At 46.1% G+C, this 19,821-nt stretch overlaps 2 long non-coding RNA genes across 2 annotated transcripts in view; one reads left to right on the forward strand and one right to left on the reverse strand.

Annotated features, from left to right (window-relative positions):
* LOC310838137 overlaps positions 1–16,493 on the forward strand; it is a 44,628-nt gene extending 28,135 nt beyond the window's left edge. Inside the window, exon 2 of the long non-coding RNA XR_014560716.1 lies at positions 16,071–16,493. This is a non-coding gene — a long non-coding RNA (uncharacterized lncRNA). The remainder of the gene's footprint in view (positions 1–16,070) is intronic.
* Positions 16,494–16,642: 149 nt separating this feature from the next.
* LOC310838118 lies at positions 16,643–18,971 on the reverse strand. The gene is made up of 3 exons (XR_014560692.1): positions 18,791–18,971; positions 17,252–17,362; positions 16,643–16,989 (listed from the first exon to the last, which is right to left on the reverse strand). It is a non-coding gene; the product is annotated as an uncharacterized lncRNA (long non-coding RNA).
* Between the last annotated feature and the right edge of the window lie 850 nt (positions 18,972–19,821).

Below are 19,821 nucleotides of genomic sequence, written 5' to 3' on the forward strand. Positions count from 1 at the left end.
TTGATAATATTGCAACCAATTCACTTTATCTTTAATTTGTTCAAATCTGAGTACCTGTGCTTCAATTGGCGAAATCCATTTTGGTGTTTTTCTTACTAAGAGATCTTTATATCTATTTTTTTTATAAAAAAAAATATTTATTTAAATTTCCAAGAAAAAAGAGAAAATACAAAAAAAGAAAAAAAAGAAATTACATAGTCCAAAAAAGAAAAAAAGTATAAAATACAGAAAAAAGCCCCATCGGCAAATGGCGGAGTTCCTCCGATCGGAGGAATGGGCTCCGAGGAAATTGGGTCTTCCCACCGTGGTGAAGGTGGGGACCCGCTAGAAACCACAGGCGGAGAAGCCTGGGGACATGGGGTTCGGCAGAGCACCAAGAGCGCCTCCCCTACTCACGAGGAAACCCTTTTTGCGGCTCCGGAGCAAAGTGGGGTGAGCAGCGCGGTGTAGCGGACCGATTGCTATTTCCAGGGAGCGAAGCCGCACAGCCATCGTCGGAGAGCGCTGACTTTTTCCTGATGACATTTGGACTCCAAACAAGTACCCGTGAGTAAAAACGGAAGATTTGACTAAGGAAAATTTTTTTAATTAGGCAACGAAGCGGGAAGGTCTAAACAGGAAGTCTGCCTTCCGCTTTTTGTAAACAGACTGACGCAAAGATCGTACAAGCTAAATAGCCTGGAATTTGATTTTAAGATTGAAATTTCCTGCACCCATGACTACTAAAATCCCCTTGACAGCAGGAGGAAAGGGGGGGAAAGAACTTTGACCGTCTAACCCTGCAGAGAGAGAGTAAAGGAATATAAATTTCCATCGCCCCAAACCTGGGGACGGGACGTTGGGACAGAAACCTTTGAAGAAAACGGAATATCTTCGAACAGATAGAAATAAAAGAGAAACAAATTAACTTTAATGTTGTTCTCTGCTTTTTTGTATTGCAAAGAAACAAAGTACTAGAAAACTGAAAGTAAATCTTCCTTTGTTGGATACATTTTAAAGATGGACGTTAAATAGAAATTGTGTCCCCTAGAGGGAGCTTGTCAGTTTCTTTGTTGCAGGCTACAGGGATACATAACAGCTGTGAGAATCAGCGTGGGACAAGATACTTGACCTTGATCAGAAACGAGTAGGGAGGAAATTCCACTTTCTGCCCTTGGCAAAGTGAATGCTTTGCTGCAGCAGCTGCATGAGGATATGAACTTGGTGAACGAAAAGTTGGATTTTATGGCTGCTGTAGCTAGAAAGTATGAACTGACAGGAAAAGAAGAGAAAGAAACTTCACAACAACTAATTCAGGAAACTAACTCAAGGCAAGTCCAAGGGCAGTGGAAGATGGAAGAGGTTGCGATTGCACCTCAAAAGTTACAAAGGGAGAGATCTAAAGTCATCGAACTCGAAGAATGTCTGCAAGCTTTTGGAGTTAAGGAAATTCTTAGCTCTAGTGGGACTGTGAAACAAAATGATAAGTATCTCTGGAATAACTATTGCTTGGATTACAAGGTCAGCATAGGGGAGTGGGACTGTGGGGAATGGGACAACCTGATGAATGAAAATGGAGACTACGAATGTATGGAATTCCCCAAAGACCCACTTCCCAAGGAGAAAGGGAAGGAACTATGAAAGAATTCAACAAGGGACAAGGAAGTGTTTTATCATAAACAGGAACAAGAAAACCAGCAGAGGGGGCATGGAAGTGACCTGAGAGCCTCAGACATCAGAACACCGGACTGATGGTTAAGAGTTAAAGGGAAGAAAGGACTGACACAACCCGAAACCAGGAAGAAGGGACGATGGACAAAATTAGAAGAGAACCTCTTTTTATATATCTTTTTATTTCTGAGTAATATTAATGAAATAACAGGTTGTGATGGAAAGGAACTAATTGGCTTTAGCAGAAAGGCTTGAAGGTGTTAAGTATAAATATGGTTTAAATTCTAAACTTTAAAGTTTATGGTTTTGAGGGTAAGATAAAGTTAAAGTCAATAATGGTAAATTGAGACAGATTGTTAAGATAAATTATTTAAATAAAAATTGAGAAGTATGGGAAGAACTTGCTGAAATAATGAACAAATTAGAATACAAAAAGGGAGGTGTGAGGAGGTCTAAGACACAAGATAATGAAATGATGCAATTTGAATCTGTATTTTTTCTGTTTTTTCTGTTTTTTTGTTTTTTCTTCTTATTATGTTATTTTGTGAATGTTTTTAAATTTTTTGTATTTTTGAAAATCTGAATAAATATTACTTTTAAAAAAATACAGAAAAAAAGAAAAGGAAAAATATGAACAAGTTAAAAACAAATCCCTCTTTCTCTGTCTTATAATTCATTTACTTATTTTCAAGACTTCCCCACACCTCCCTCCTTCGTATTCCAATTAAAATAATTAGTTCAGCAAATTTTTCCCTCTTTGTTTTATCTTAGTTCATTATCTTAAACATATTATATCATTCTATTTTTCATCTAATTATCCAGCCATTTTTTGCATATTCCTTTTTAACCTTATTGTTTGAAATCACTTCATTTCATTCCTACTTCATTTTGACATCCATTAATTTTACACTGTTTCTGCAAATAATCCTTAAATTTCTTCCCATAAAGTTTCAAAATTTAAACCATATTTATACCTAACATCTTCAAACCTTTCTGCTAATGCCAATTTTTTCTTTTCCAACAAACCCTGTTATTTCATTAATATCAAACTAATTCCAGAAATAAATAGAAATTCTCCTCAAATTTTTATCCAACGTCCCTTCTTCCTGGTTTCAGGTTATGTCAGTCCTTTTAAGTCTCACGTCCAGTCCATCAATCTGGTGTTCTGATATCCGAGGCTCTTAAGTCTCTTCCATGCTCCCTCTGCAGATTTTCTTGTTCCTGTTTATTCTTACACCCTTCCCTGCCCCTTGTTGGTTTCTTTCATAATTTCTTCCCTTTCTCCTTGAGAGGTGGGCCTCCGGGGAACTCCAACCGGTAATAATCTCCATTTTCCCCAGAGTCCCACTCCCCCAGGTTAATTTTGTAATCCAAAAAGTAGTTGTTCCAGAAGTAGTTGTCAGCCCGTTCCAGAGTCCCGCCAGAGCTGAGAGCTTCCTTAACTCCAAACACTTCCAGAAACACACCATATTCAATCTTGCAGTACTGCGGCCTTTGGTCGTGCAGGACTTTAGGTTTCTCCATCTGTGTCTTTTGAAGTGCAATCACAACCTCTTCCGTCATCATCTGCCCTTGAGCTTGCCCTGTCAAGCCAGTTTTCTGAATTAATTGTTGTGGAGCTTCTTTATCCTTATTTTCTGTTAGTTCATATTTACTGGCTACAACAGACATAAAATCTAGCTTTTCATTCATCAAGTTCATTTTCTCATGCAGCTGCTGTAGCATAATATTTATTCTGCCAAGGTCAGACGACAAGATTTCTTCCCGGCACATTGCTGTTCAAGGTCGGGTGGCTGGTCCCACGGTCTAATTCCCAGAGTTGTAGAGTCACTATAAACTGCAGCAACAAATTGACAAGCTCCCTCTAGGGGACACAATTTCAGTTCACATCCATCTTTAAAATGTATCCAACAAAGGAAAGTTTACTTTCGGTTTTCAAATACTTTGTTTCCTTAACATGCAAAATGCAGAAAGCAGCATTAAAGATAATTTGTTTCTCTTCTTTTTGCTATCTGTCAAAAGTAAACCACTTTCACTCGATGGGCATCTCCGAAAAATTTCTGTTCTGACACCCTGTCCCCAGGTTTGGGATGACAGAGACTTATGTTCCTTTACTCTCTCTCCGCAGGCTTAAGAAATCAGAGATTCCCCCCCCCCTTTCCCCTGCTGTCAAGGGGGTTTTGTTGTTTATGACTGCAGGAAATTTTCAGTCTTTAAATCAATTTTCCAGGCTATTTAGCTTATAAAGTCTTTGCTTCAGTCTATTTACAAACCGGAAGGCGGACTTCCTGTTTAGACCTTCCCGCTTCATGCCTAATTCATAAATTTTGTAGTTTTCTTAGTCGAATCTTCCGTTTTTACTCACGGGTATTTTTTGAGTCCAATTTTCATCAGGAAAAAGTCAGCGCTCTCCGGTGATGGCTGTGCGGCTTCCCTCCGTGAAAGTAGCAGTCGGTTCGATGCATTGCGCTGCTCACCCCACTTTGCTCCAGAGCTCCAAAAAGGGGTTTCCCGGCGAGTAGGGGAGGCGCTCTTGGCGCTCTGCCAAACCCCACGTCCCCAGGCTCCTCCACCTGGAGTTTCTAGCGGGCCCCCACCTTCGCTGTGGTGGGAAGACCCAACTTTCATGGAGCCCGCTCCTCCAGTCGGAGAAACTCCGCCATTCACCGATGGCGCTAACTCGGAAGTCCTCTAAGAGATCTTTATATCTAGTCCATACATTGTATAACTCCTTTCTAATTACATGATTCTTAAAGCCACTGTGGGCCTTTATCTTGTCATACCATAGATATGCATGTGCAGTGGTTGGGCCGAATAGCAGCTATAAAGATGAATGTATTGCCAAAAATGCTATTTTTGTTTCAGACCCTACAGGTCGTGGACAAGGTGGAATGCTTTGGAAAGTGGCAGAGGGATATTTCTAAGTTTGTTTGGCAGGGCAAAAAGCCCCGAATAAAGTTTAAGATACTAACTGATGCGAAAGAAAGAGGGGGATTTGCCCTGCCAGACTTGAGGTTATATTACGAAGCTGCAGCCTTCTGCTGGTTGAAAGATTGGATTTTACTGGAAAACACTGATGTCCTAGATCTGGAAGGGTTTGACAATGCTTTTGGGTGGCATGCATATTTGTGGTATGACAAGGTTAAAGTGCACAAATTGTTTAAAAACCACATTGTCAGGAGAGCAATTTTAATGGTCTGGACAAAATATAAAGACTTATTGGAGAGTAAGACTCCGAGGTGGCTCTCACCGGTGGAGGCCAAGGCACGTAAGAGACCTAATATGGAAGCCAATTGGCCTAAATATGGGGAAATTATTGAAAAGATTGGAGACAATTGGAGGTTGCAGAGGTTGGAAAAACTAAAAAACAAGGTGCGAGATTGGTTGCATTATGCACAAATTCAAGAGGTCTTTAAAGTAGACAAGAAGGTTGGATTCCAGGTGGAAAAATCGAAACTAGAGACAGAATTGTTAGAACCAAAAAGTAAACTACTTTCGAGAATTTATAACCTGCTGCTTAAATGGAATACTCAGGATGAGACAGTCAAATCCGCCATGATAAAGTGGGCGCAGGATTTGGGGCATAACATTATGTTTGAAGACTGGGAAAGGTTATGGAGCACCGGAATGAAATTTACGGCATGTAGTGCCTTGAAGGAAAACATTATGAAAATGATATACCGGTGGTACATGACCCCAGTCAAGCTTGCTAAGATATATCACCTGTCTGATAATAAATGCTGGAAATGTAAAGAGGCGGAAGGGACATTCTTTCACCTCTGGTGGACCTGCCCGAAAGTGAAGGCCTTCTGGGAAATGATTCATAATGAACTAAAAAAGGTACTGAGATTTACCTTACCTAAGAAACCAGAGGCCTTCCTTCTGGGCATGGTGGACCGGAGAGTGTTTAAGAAGGACAGAACTTTTTTTATGTATGCTACTACAGCAGCAAGGATCCTGATTGCAAAATATTGGAAGACACAAGATTTACCCACACTGGAGGAATGGCACACGCAGTTGATGGACTATATGGAACTGGCCGAAATGACTGGCAGAATCCGAGACTTGGGAGAAGAAACATTCGAGGAGGATTGGAGAAAATTTAAAGACTATTTGGAAAAACATTATAAGTTGTATGAATGTTAAAAAACACACCTTTTAGGAAATTCTAGCTTCAGTAATGTTAAATTAAAGAAATGGAAATTAAGGTACAAGGAGTCAAAGATAGAATAATGAAACAACTTTATTGTGTTAAAATGAAAATGTACATGATTTGGGTTATAATTTATTTGAAATTGGGTAACATGATAAAAAGGAAGATACAATAAGTATTGAAATAAGTTAACAAATTGCAGACGTTATGTATCACAGAGAATGCAGGGTTGGGAGGACGTGGGGAAGTCCAACAGATTGGGAAAAAAGAGTAAGAAAAATTTGTAACTTTTCTTTTCTACTTTCATAATATGTTCTTTATTCTTTTTTCTGTATTTCATAAAACTAATAAAAAATATTATAAAAAAAAGGGAAGACCCAACTTTCATGGAGCCCGCTCCTCCAGTCGGAGAAACTCCGCCATTCACCGATGGCGCTAACTCGGAAGTCCTCTAAGAGATCTTTATATCTAGTCCATACATTGTATAACTCCTTTCTAATTACATGATTCTTAAAGCCACTGTGGGCCTTTATCTTGTCATACCATAGATATGCATGTGCAGTGGTTGTGAGGGGTTACTTGTGCGTAACCTTACTTCAGTTCAGTTAGTTTGCTTGCCCCAACCATGCTTAGGGTTGGAGCTCGCCCTCCGTGACCTGTTAGTCACTTGCAGAATCTGAGAATGGGCGTCTCTTGAACCTCTTCCAGCATAAAAGCTGTTTGACCCCGAGTCTCCTCCTATGTTCTCTGCGCGGAACGCGTCTGCGCAAGTAAGGGGAAGGCAGGGGCGTCTCAGCGCTCTCTCCACTAGTGTCGGGGGAAGGGTCTTGGAGCCCTGTCACCAATTCCTCCATCTCCCTCTTTTCTCTATGGGTGCTACGCTGAAATCCTTCCCCCCTGCTCGTCCCCTCTCCGGCATCGCTGGGTAGCCCTGCCTCCGTTTCTTGCTCAGATGGCAGTTCCCTGACAGCATGCCATCCAAATTGATTATCCAGTCCCTCCAAATCTAACACATCATCGTTCTCTAATTGAATACAATCCTTGATCCAGCAGAAGGCAGCAGCTTCAAAGTATATCTTCAGTCTGGTAGGGGGAAAAACCCTCTTTCTCTTATATCTGTAAGTAATTTATATTTAATTCTAGGTTTTTTCCCCTGCCAGATAAATTTAGACAATGCCTTCTGCCATTCTTTAAAACATTTAACATTATCAATGATTGGTAGAGCTTGAAATAAAAACAACATCTTCAGCAATACGTTCATCTTAACCACTGACATTCGGCCCATCAATGAAAGTTTTAGATTTGAAAGTTTTAGATTCTGAAGATCTCTCTTGATTTCATTCCATAATTTTTCATGGCTATCTTTATACAGATTCAAATTCTTTACCAATAAATTGACACCCAAATATTTAAGTTTTTCACAGAAACAAGGCCTGTGCTTTCAAAAAGGGTTTTTCTTTTGTCATTATCTAATTCCCCCCCCCCCTAAAACTTTGGTTTTGCTCTTGTTTAATTTAAATCCTGCTACCTGCCCAAACTCTTGAATCAGCTCCAGTGCTTTTACTGCACTGGTTTCTGGATCTTGTAAAGTTAAAACCAAGTCATCAGCAAAGGCCTTTAATTTATATTGCTTGGATCCTTCTACAATGCCTTTAACCTCCTCCTCTTTCCTCAACATATTTAACAAAACCTCCAGAACAGAAATAAATAGCAGAGGGGAAAGTGGGCACCCTTGCCTGGTTCCTTTCTCAATTCTGATTTCCTCTGAGACCACATTATTAACTATGATTTTTGCTTTTTGCTCAAAATAGATTGTATTAATACCATTTAGAAATTCCTGGCCAACCTCAATTCTTTCTAAATTTTTCATCATAAATAACCAACAAATATTATCAAAGGCCTTTTCAGCATCAATAAACATTAACATTGCTTTACAATTTCTTTTCACTTCCAGTCTTTCTAATATATCAATTATATTTCTAATGGGGAGAACTTGAGGGGAAGAGTACTCAAACAACTCCACGGCGGGGCATTTTGGTCAACACAAAACCATGTTGCTTGTCACCCGGCAGTTCTGGTGGCCATGAGTGAGGGAAGATGTACGGGAATATGTACGGGGTGCGACCGCTGCCAGTGAGCAAAGGGGGAGAGGGCTGCACCCACAGGGTTACTGGAACCATTACCCACGCCAGAAAGACCATGGGAGGTGGTATCCATAGATTTTATGACCGATTTGCCCAAGTCAAAGGGGAAAATGGCCGTCATGGTGGTAGTCGACCTACTAACAAAGATGTGCCATTTCATTGCTTGCTCGCATGCAGTGACAGCAGAGGAAACAGCCAGGCTGTTTGTGGATCACATCTTCAGGCTGCATGGCGCCCCCTTGAGGGTTTTGTCCGACCGGGGGAAGCAATTTACTTCCCGGTTCTGGAGGAAGCTCATGAGCTTGCTGCAAGTCAAAGTGAGCTTCTCGACGGCCAGACACCCGGAGACCAACAGGCAAGCGGAAAGAGCGAACAGTATACTCCAACAATACCTACGCTGCTACGTCAGCGAGAGGCATAACGATTGGGTGGAGAAACTAGCACTGGCCGAATTTGCCTACAATAACGCTGAATGAGCCCGTTCATGGCCACGGGAATGAGCCCATTCATGGCTAATTATGGGTGTCACCCCAGGGCCTTCCCGGGGGAAGGGGAGTGTGCTGGTCCCGGGGGGAAGGTACCGTTACCGTAGACGGAGTTCACAAGATGAGAGGCGAGGTCCGAAACAGGGAGCCGGGCGGGGAACAGGAACGCTGGAAGGTCAGAAGCAGGAGGCCGGGCAGGGAACAGGAACACTGGAAGGTCCGAAGCTGGGAGCCGGGCGGGAACAGGAATGCTGGAAGGTCAGAAGCAGGAGGCCGGGCAGGGAACAGGAACGCTGGAAGGTCAGGAGCAGGAAGCCGGGCAGGAAACAGGAACACTGGAAGGTCTGAAGCCAACAACGACGTTGCTCCCGCAACCTGGGACCGGGCTGACTGACCTTTATCTTCTTCTAAGGCCAGGGGCGGTCCCGGCCCCCAGGAGCCCCACCTCCCTTGGCCTTAAGGCGAGCACTCCTCCTGGGAGCAACCAGGAGAGCAACGCCTGGGAGCAACGCCTCTCTGCCCTAAGCCTCTGCAGTTCAGGAGAGGCCGAAGGGTTACTGGGCCCCGGAGGAGGCTCACCTGTAGACACTGAGTCCTCAAGCACCTCTGGGGCCAGAATGGTTTCACCTGGTGCCTGCTCCTGAGGATCTGACACAGGTGCAGGCTCCTCAGAATCTAGGCCTTGCCCCAGTTCAGCCGGCCCTGGAGGCGGGGACTCCTGTGCAGGCTGGGATTCCTCTGGTTCAGCCTCTGAATCGGAATCCCAGGCCATCACACCATCCCCCCTCCCAGGCCCCCCCTCAATCGAGGGTCCGGACCCGGCTTGCCGGGGTACACCGCATGGAACTCTCGGAGGCAGGCAGGCGCATGGACATTGGCCGCTGGTTCCCAGGAATGGTCCTCCGGTTCATACCCCTTCCAGGCAATGAGATACTGCAGCTTTCCCCTGCGGTATCGGGAGTCCAGAATGCGTTCCACCTCGTACTCAGGCTCTCCCTGAACCAAAAGTGGCTGCGGTCGGGGACGGTTCGGGTGGAACTCATCGGGTGGGGCCACCAGACTCAGAAGGGACCTGTGGAAGACCAGGTGAACCTTTAGGGTTGCGGGCAACCGGAGACGGAATGCCACAGGTGAGACTTGGTCCACGATAGGAAACGGGCTGGTGAAACAGGCATCCAACTTCCGCGAAGGTCGAGAGGGGTGGAGGTGGCGAGTGGAGAGCCATACCAGGTCACCGACGTGAAGTTCCGGCCCCACCTGGCGGTGGCGGTCGGCCTGGGCCTTGTACGCCAACTTGGCCTGGTGCAGTTGCTCCATCAAAAGCTGTTGCTGGGACTGGAGCTCTTGAAGCCACTCCGTCACCGCAGGGACCGCAGATGCCGGCAGCACATCTGGAAACAGCCGTGGATGATAACCGTAACTGACCTGGAACGGGGTCTGCTGGGTGGACGCATTCACCGCGTTGTTGTAGGCAAACTGCGCCAATGCTAGGTGGTGGACCCAGTCATCCTGCTGGTAGCTGCAGTAACACCGGATGTACTGCTCCAGCACCGCGTTCGCCCATTCCGTCTGGCCATCGGTCTGTGGGTGGTAGGCTGACGAGAGACAGACCTCTGTCCCGAGGGTCTCGTGCAATGCTCGCCAGAACCGGGATGTGAACTGGACGCCCCGGTTGGACACCACACACTCAGGTAGGTCATGCAGGCGGAAGACATGCTGAAGGTACAGCTGAGCGGTTTCCTTGGCTGTGGGTACAGATGGGCACAGTGCACCATCTTAGTGAAATGGTCGGAGAAAACTAGAAGGCAGGTACAGCCATGAGACGGGGGTAAGTCCACTACAAAGTCCAGCGAAACCGTGTGCCAAGGACGTGGTGGAACTGGCAATGGCTGAAGTAGGCCGGGGGGTCACCCGGTAGGGCCCTTGGCCTGCCGGCAGACATCACAACCAGCAACGTAGCGAGCCACATCAGCCTTCAGGCGGGGCCACCAAAACTCACGGCTTACCAGATGGATGGTCCGATACCGCCCAAAGTGCCCCGCTGCTGGGGCATCATGGGTCATCCGGAGAACCTCCAACCGCAGTGGCCCTGGCGGGATGTACAGGCGACCATGGTGCAGCAGAAGACCCTGATGCAGGACCAGCCCCGGATACGGAGGGCTGGACCCTTCAGCCAGCTCCCGGAGTCGTTTCTGGGCCCAAGCGTCGACCCGCTGCTGTTCCCGCACCCGAGCCTGCAGTGGCTTAGCCTCCTGGGTGGCCAGGAATGCAGCTGGTGGTAGGATCGTGGTGGGTACTGCTTGCTGTACCGTGTCTGCGTTGTCTTCAGGTTTCCGGGACAGGGCATCCGCCTTCTGGATTTGGGAGCTAGGGATGTAGCGGATCCGGAACTGGAACCGGGAAAAGAACAACGCCCACCGGATCTGCCTTTGGTTCAGCTTGCGGGTGGTCTGGAGGTACTCCAGGTTCCGGTGGTCGGTTCTCTTTTTTTAAAAAAAAAAATAATATTTATTAAAGTTTTCCAAAATAAAAAAGAAAGATAGAAAGAAAGAAAAGACAAATATGGTTTACACTTAATTTCAGTGACATCTTTCCCGAACTCCCCCCTCCCCCTCTTGTATTCCATTTCCCTTAAGTTGATTCCACAAATTCTTACCCCAAATTTTAAAACCTTATTTGTAATTTTAAATAACCCATTAATTCCAAATTAATTTATCTTATTTGTCTTAATTAACCATTTCTCCTTATATTTTATATAATTCCCTAAGATCGACCCCATTTCCCTTCCACAAATTCCCCTATTTTCAAACAACAGACAAGAAAAAAGAAGAAAGAAAAAATATGTAATTTTACAGCCTTTGGATTCCACATCTCTCCCCCCCCCCCCCCGTTCCCCGGTTCCGATCCCCAAAGTTCATCCATTGTCTACTGCCAGCCTGGTGCATCCACGTCTATCTCTCAGCTCCACTTTGCCGTCTTTTGATAGCTTTTAATTTCAGAAAGTCCAATCTCAGAGAAACTCTCAGAAAAAATCATTGTTCTTCCATCCAGACCTCTATGTTTAAGAGTCTAACTCAAATTCTGTTTCTTGATCCTTTTAAAGTCTGGATGTTCCAAATGCTCCAACTTCAAGTTTGGTCAGCTCTTATTCCTCAGGTTGCTTTTTCCTGTTCTGCTGCAGAAACCTTCTAATTCAGGAACTTCTTGTTCTCCACAGAGGCTTTTGTTATTCAGGAACATAACTTGCGTCAAGTCCCTTCCTTTCTTCAATAGATAAATCCATTGTCTCCTTTAGTATAGAAACCTCTGTAGACAAAATAATGCTTCGTTTTTGCAGCTTTCCCAAGAGATAACAAATCCTGCTCAAATTCATTCACTTGCTGCTACTGTTGCAATGTCCCAACCTCCCTCTAGAGGGAATATGGTAACTTAATTTCTTTCAAGATCACACCCAAAAGTCAAATAACTTGTTGCCTTTATTTCCAATAATTTATGTCCAAATTGTAACAAATCTAACCAGCAAAGCCATCATAACAAAGTTCTCTTTTATTTTCCTGCTTTGACAGCTAATTTGACAGCTGTCAAAGTTTCTGTGTCTCTTCTCCAGTCTCTCATAGCGGATCGTTCACGGTTCCCGGGGGGGTTGCACTTTAGTTCCCACAAATCAGTCTTCTCCTCCAGCACAATTATTGTAATTTCCCTTCGTGAAGTTAAAATTTTTTCAGGTAAGCAAGTTCATCTCTCGATCTTAGTTGTCAAATCCTTGCGTTAAGCCATCTACAACGGGGGGGGGGGGCGGACTTCCTTTTTGCACCCCCCCCGCTCGTTCCAAATTCATAGATCAATTTCCCTTTTAAGTCCAATAAATTTACTCACGGGTTGTTCTTTTCAGTCCAAATCCGAAATTTCCAAAGAAGAAGTCATTGCTCTCCGCCGAATGGCATGCGGCTTCGCTAGGCAGGGGAAGCAGTGGACTCATAGCACCACACACACACACCCCGTCACCCGCTCCGCAGCCTTTAAAAAGGCTCCTTCGCGGGTCGGGGGCGCAAACGGTGCCCGCCGAGTCACCAAGTCCATGGGCATCTCCGCCCATGGTTTTTGAGGGTCCCCGCGTCGCCGGCGCGGCAGGACCCGACCCCTACCCAGCAGACTCCCTCCGGAGCTCGGAGGGAGTCCGCCATTCGGCGATGGCGCCGACCCGGAAGTCCTGCCGACCCGGAAGTCCCCTACTGATGTGGATAGATTCCTCCAAGTTGGTAGGCCCACCACCTGCCTCCTTGATCCGTGCCCGTCTTGGCTGATTAGGGAGTGTCCAGATGTTGCGCGGACCCCCCTGGTTGAAATTATCAATTTGTCCCTTGACACGGGGACATTCCCAGGGGAACTGAAGGAAGCAGTGGTGTGTCCACTCTTAAAAAAAAACTTCATTAGATCCCTTAGACCTATCCAATTACCGCCCAGTTTCAAATCTTACATACCTGGGTAAGGTTATTGAGAGAGCGGTTGCTGAACAGCTTGGTAGGTTTCTGGAGGAAACATCGGCATTAGATCCATTTCAGTCCGGTTTCCATCCTGGTTTTGGGACAGAGACGGCTCTGGTTGCCCTAACAGATGATCTCCGTAGACAACTGGATCGAGGCGGGTCAAGACCTTTTAGATTTGTCAGCAGCCTTTGACATGGTCGATCATGATCTTCTGGACCACCGCCTCACAGACGTGGGGATACAGGGCATAGCCCGTAACTGGTTGTGCTCTTTTATCTCTGGTCGGGGACAGAGGGTGGCACTAGGGAGGGAAATGTCATCGCGCCACTCCTTGGTGTGTGGAGTGCCGCAGGGCGCAATTCTCTCCCCAATGCTTTTTAACATCTTTATGCGCCCCCTTGCCCAGATTATCCGGAGCTTTGGGCTGGGCTGTCACCAATATGCTGATGACACTCAGCTCTATCTGCTGATGGATGGCCACACTGACTCGTCCCCGAACACACTGACCAGATGTTTGGAAGCTGTGGCTGGATGGTTTCGTGGGAGCCGATTGAAACTAAATCCTTCGAAGACAGAGGTCCTATGGCTAGGTCGGGATGGCATGGGGATGAGGGACCAACACCCTTCTCTTGCGGGGGCCCAATTAGTGCCATTGCCTTCCGTTAAGAGTTTGGGTGTAATCCTAGACGCCTCCCTTTCCATGGAGGCGCAAGTTACAGCAACAGCCAAGGCGACATTTTTCCACCTTTGCCGCATCAAGCAGTTGGTCCCTTACCTTTCCCGCCCCGACCTGGCCACGGTGATCCATGCGACGGTCATCTCCAGGCTTGACTACTGTAATTCGCTCTATGTGGGGCTGCCCTTGAAGCTGTCCCAGAAACTCCAGCGGGTACAGAATGCTGCAGCGAGGCTCCTCACGGGGTCTCTGCCATGGGAGCATATTCACCCAGTGCTTTTCAAGCTGCACTGGCTCCCGGTGGAGTACAGGGTCAGATTTAAGGTGCTGCTTTTGACCTTTAAAGCCCTTCACGGCCTAGGACCCTCGTACCTACGGGACCACCTCTCCTGGTATGCCCTACGGAGAGCCTCAAGGTCCATAAATAACAACACCCTAGTGGTCCCAGGCCCTAAGGAAGTTAGATTGGCTTCAACCAGAGCCAGGGCCTTTTCAACTCTGGCTCCGGCCTGGTGGAACGCTCTGCCTCATGAGACCAGGGCCCTGCAGGATCTGATTTCTTTCCGCAGGGCCTGTAAGACAGAGTTGTTCCGCCTGGCCTTTGGCTTGGAGCCAATTTGATTCCCTCCCTCTCTTTTTCCCCCCCTTTCTTTTCCTTCTCCTCCTGCGATGAGGGTACATTTTAATATTTTAATGTTCCATTATTTTAATGTTGTATTTTATTTTTGTTTTTAAGTTGTAATCATTCATCTTGTTTTTATTATTGCTTGTAAGCTGCTCTGAGCCCGGCCTTGGCTGGGGAGGGCGGGGTATAAATAAAAAATTATTATTATTATTATTATTATTATTATTATTTGGGTAATTTTCTTTAACAATGCCTCAAAAGCTTCATTTTTTATTTTTATTTTTTTGGAGAGTTTGAAAAAAGAAGAAAAGAAAAGAAACAGCTCAACAACTTAGTGTCCAGATTTTCACTTTTTGAAATATGGCAACCCTAACATATATGATGGGGGAGGGAGGTTTCACCATGGGCGATTCTGGTGACAACCCAACCTGCCCTGGAACTAGTCCTAAATTGGTTTGGGTAGCAGGACTAATGTTTCGGGGGGGGGGACCTGCTAAGAGCTGGGAGCTTCCTTTCTGGAAAGTGGGGCAGGGGGAGGTTTCAGCACAGGCCAGTCCACCCTGGGCCATTCTGGCAACAGCCAGGGTTCCCTGGAACTAGTCCTAAATTGGTTTGGGGAGCAGGACTATTTTTTTGGGGGGGGGACCTGCTGAGAGCTGGGAGCTTCCATTCTGGAAAGTTCTCCTCCATAAGTGGCCCCTCTGTATGAACAATCTGCAGGAAAGTCTCTTGCAAGGCAACAACTACTCAGGGGATTGTCTACTTGTGAGACTACTGCACTTTTGGAGCCCAAAGGACACTAGTTCACTCTCTGGAGCAGGGAGTTCTGGTTTCAGGGCATTGCCTACTCAGTGACAAAAGTTGTCCTAGGATCTTGCATGAATTCCTTTCTCTAACATTACAGCTTTCACGTGTATACAATCAGGTGCCTCAGTTGCAAATCTCCATTATGTTTGAGTTGGTCTTTTGTTCCCTCTCTCAGGCCACCAAGAAAAAGGTGTGAAAATGAATCACTCCAGGAACACAGCCTCAGGCTGTAACAGAGGCCAGAGGAGAGTCAGAGCTTTGTTTTCAGTTCTGTATGAATTAATGTCATATGTCTAAGATGCTGTACCTGTGCTTGGATAAACACATGGCATTTTATGCAACTCTCTGGATGTAACATTATTGTTCTGAGTGTCTGTTTTGGAACAAGTTCTGTTAGTAAAGCTTTTGAACCATAATTTTAGACTGGACAATTTTTATTTCCAGAAGAGTCAGATTTTATTCATCCTATTGCTTCCATATGCATAATATTAATAATCACAGTATGCCACAACCCACTCCAGTCCCTCAGACAATTATCCACTTATGGGACATTATTTTCCAAATAATAAAACAATGAAAACATACATAAATGAGGACACACACACAAAGTGACCAGAGGAGGAGCAAAGCAGTTGAACTGAAGAAGAAGAAGAAGAAGAAGAAGAAGAAGAAGAAGAAGAAGAAGAGGAGGAGGAGGAGGAGGAGGAGGAGGAGGAGGAGGAGGAGGAGGAGGAGGAGTAGTAGTTTGGATTTGATATCCCGCTTTATCACTACCTAAGGGAGTCTCAAAGCAGCTAACATTCTCCTTTCCCTTCCTCCCCCACAACAAACACTCTGTGAGGTGAGTGGGGCTGAGAGACTTTGGAGAAGTGTTACTAGCCCAAGGTCACCCAGCAGCTGCATGTGGAGGAACGGAGACACGAGCCCGGTTCCCCAGAACCCGGTTCTATCGCTCTTAACCACTACACCACACTGGCTCTCATGATGAGCATTTGATTCACAGGAATGCATAGCCAGTTGTTCTGATGCCAACTACTGTCAAGGGGGAGAAATCTCCTGTCCTCTTGGAGGCTCCCTATGCATTTTGGACTCTGGGAAATCAGTGGTTTAAAATGTGTGGGAACTAGTGCTGAAAACAGGTGCCAGAACTCACCAAGAAGTTGTTACAGCAAGTCGCCAGGCGACTTGGGGCAGCCCTGAATAGATGCTGGTGCCCCTGGTTCTGGTGCAAGTCACTTAAATGCATCCTCACCTCCTCTTAGACTTAGGTGGTGGCTAGGGCAGCTTGGAAGGGCCCTTGCACAAAGGCACATGCATGCAATAGTAGAGGCCTGGCTGGAAAGCTTTAAGCCTGTCTACATGGGAAATGGGTTGAAGAACAGGAAATATGAATTGGCCCCCACCCCATAGCTTGACCAATTACAGCTACGAGCAGATAAGAGCTAGGTGGAGTCATAGATGTAAACTCACACACACTGGCCAGCTTCTGTTTTGACTTGAAATGTTTGCTTTGGGCTTTGTTTTAGGTACATGAAGGGAAGAAGTGGGACCAAAATGGCACCCACCTGAGAAGTGCTGGAACTGCACTCCGGCATGCTAAAGAAAAGCACTGGTGGGAAACCCTCCACAAATACAGAAGACTGCCCACCTCACACAGCCAGGCTCCAATTTGTGGAGGGAGATGAGGATGATTGGGGTGGAGACTGTGGGTTTGGCTCCCCCAAGTAGGTCTGCATCAGAAGGTCTGCAGAGGGCTTTTGTTTGTTATTTGAATTGTGGTGCCATGAGGTTGCTGGACAGATTGAAACAATCTAGGAAAACAATAGGAAAATCATTCATTACATAAGTCAGTTTCGCAGCATGTAATTTTCTCTTTTTTTCCCAATGTGTATTCCTTTCCACAAAGCTCTCTCGATTCTTCACTGCCACATTCTTTGAAGTATTGAACCTTGTCTCCATTTTCTTTTGGAGAGAGAAAGAGAAGTATTTGTGTTAGCAACAAGTATGGAGAGAATGTGACTGAATTTGTTCATAGCAAAAGAGAATACATTTAAAAGGACAAACTTTACTCCACATCATTGATGGATCTTTGGTCAGATCCAACAGGGCTCTTCTTGAGCGCTTACCACCACTGAAAAGTCAGGAGTCCGTGGCCCTCCTCAACTTCCAGTCATCCTAGTCCAGCATACGGAAAGGAGGACTGTAGCTGGGACAGACTCATTACCTGAAAATATTTCTCCCAATACACAAATGACTCCGGTACACTTCCCATCACTCGGTTCGCATGGTTCGTCAGGATTATTTGAAATACATGATCTGCATTCGATAGCATCCACTGCAAAAGACAGACATTTATCCGTGCAAACACTGTCCTTACTTTAAAGCTCATTCAATCAGGGGCTTTGTTAAGGGATGGGCCAAGGGCTGCAAATCTTGGGTCTTGCACACAGGCCCTGCTAATCCTACCACTCCCCCCCCCCCTTTTAACGGTTTTCTTTCCTAATGGGAAGCTGCTGCACTGCAAAGCATAGTGCTGGTGAAAGCCCAGGCCCTCCCCTCTTAATAATATTGATTAAGATACATTGGATATAAGCCTATATCTTCACACACAAATGAAAAAATTCTTATATCATGAGAGGACAGAATGACTCACCTCCTCAAACATAGGGAGCTCTCTAACATCAAGTCAAGCTCTCTCTCCATTTCCCCCAGTTTTGTCCCCAGAGTCTCAGGATGCCTGGTGGGGGGGTTAACCTGGGGTTTTCTGCATGGAAGACACGGGCTCTAACACTTCTCTTAGGGGCCCATGGTAGGAGGCATCTTTGCTCTCCCACCCCAAAGTGACATCCTTCCAGCTGCTGAAAGAGTCTGACACCAAAACTCCCTCCAATGTGGAGTCACTCTAGTTCAGTGGTTTCAACCAGTGTGTCATGGCACCTTTGGGGTGCCTTGAATGATGGTCGTGGGGGCTGTGGGCAACACTAGCCTCCATCCCTCGTTCCTTCCCTCCCTCTTCTGATGCCCTCTTGAATCTCTGCCTCCCAAAGGCTATATGTTGCAGCAGCCCTGGCTACAAGCTCCCCAGGCGTATGGTGCCTCTGGGGCTGACCAGGGGGTGCTGGTTGCCAGGAGCTGAGGCAGCCTCAGAGTAAGCAAGCAAGTGTCTGAGGGAGCCCAGCCAGCCAGTCCACTAGTCCTTTTTGTTGGGAATGGACAGACAAGTGAGGAGGCAACACACTTTGCGATAGGGGTGGCCCAGTGATGGGGGGTGGCTGCCCAGAGAAGTCACAAGGAGAGGGGAGAAGAGAGGAGGCTGCAGGAACACTCCACAAGGGAGGGTGTTCAAAAAGGGGTGAAGGGCTGTGGGCTCTGCAGCCACAGGGTGGCATAACTAGGCTGCTGAGGCTTGGAGCCCATTTCCCCACAGGGGAGCCACAGAAAGAATGTAGTTGGTCAAGGGAGCCGTTGACCCAAAAAGGTTGGAAATGTCTGCTCTAGTAAAACACTATCTCAAGGAGGCACTGAGGAGATCAAAAGGATGGTGGTGGGTTGTGCTCCTCTCCCTGACAATGGACAAGAGATTTAGATTGAAAAAGAGGGCATATTGCTGCAGAACTGGACTCTCATGTAGCCTCAGCAGTTACCCAAACTTTCTGAGTGCAGGGACTAGGCTTGCCTTTCAGAAATTGTCCCTGCTGAATCTCCACCGACACACACAGCTAACATGTGACAGAGCTCAGAAAGGGGTTGGGGGATTTCTTACCTCCAGGCTTGAGGCAAAGCAAAATACAGAACGCAAGCAGGCAGACCTGAGCCACACGTAGGCCCCGATTATCAGGAAAGAAGCTCTGCCCCATTGATACCCCTTTTGTATGAGGAGGCAAGTTCTGAAGTCTGGCAGATGAGAGACACTGGGTTGCAGGGCAGATCAGGCCTCCTTGGAATAAGTCGCAGCAGCAGCTCAGCTCTGGTAAGGTGTGACGAACCAAGCTCAACACAGCAATTATATAAGGTCAGAAGAAGCTTCATTGGCTTCTCAGGACACCTGGAAGTGATGGGCTTGAAAGATACAAGCCACCTCTGGAAATATGCTGGGGTGGTTCTGAAGAGCAGTAGAGGGGTGGGTAGTGGTTCCTTTGATCTGATTGGGATATAATGCAGTGATTGCTCACAAAAATCCAAATGGGCTGTACTGAATGTCCTAGACCTCAGAGGCCACCTGATGCTATCATACAGGAAGGAGTTATTGTTCCTTTCAGTGGGTTTTTTGTCCACCTCCATATTTCTTGGTTGATGGAGTCATACAGGATCAAAGCTGGAGTTGATGCCCATTAGTGGGGAGAGATGGAAAGTTGGCTGGTTAGTCAGCTGAGTGAGGCTATTTCTTCTTGCATGTTAACTGCAAGGACTTGGAGAAACATGCTAGGGTTGTGATAACTGATCTGATTCCTTTAACAGTCCCTCTGTTTTTAAACCACACTCAAATACACCGGTCACAGAGTTAATGCCGTTTGTTTGTTTGTTTTATTCCTGAAGTTTTGTGACTCTGCGGAGTTGCCTTTAGAATGGTTCAATCCACTGGCATGGTAATGTATTAATACCTGGGGAGAAGAAAGGGATTTGTTTGTGTTCCTGGAAGACCCATGATTGTGATAGAAGGAGTGAGTATTAGAGGGAAGACATTCAGAGTCCCCATCAGAGATAACTGATGTCTGTGTTGAACGGCAGGCTGACTTCTCATTCTTCCCAAGTTTAGGGCCTGACTTTCTCGAAATGAATGTCAATTCTTCCCCG

This window comes from Podarcis gaigeae, assembly GCF_964106915.1.
Source record: "Podarcis gaigeae genome assembly, chromosome: 2".
Lineage (NCBI taxonomy): Eukaryota > Metazoa > Chordata > Lepidosauria > Squamata > Lacertidae > Podarcis > Podarcis gaigeae.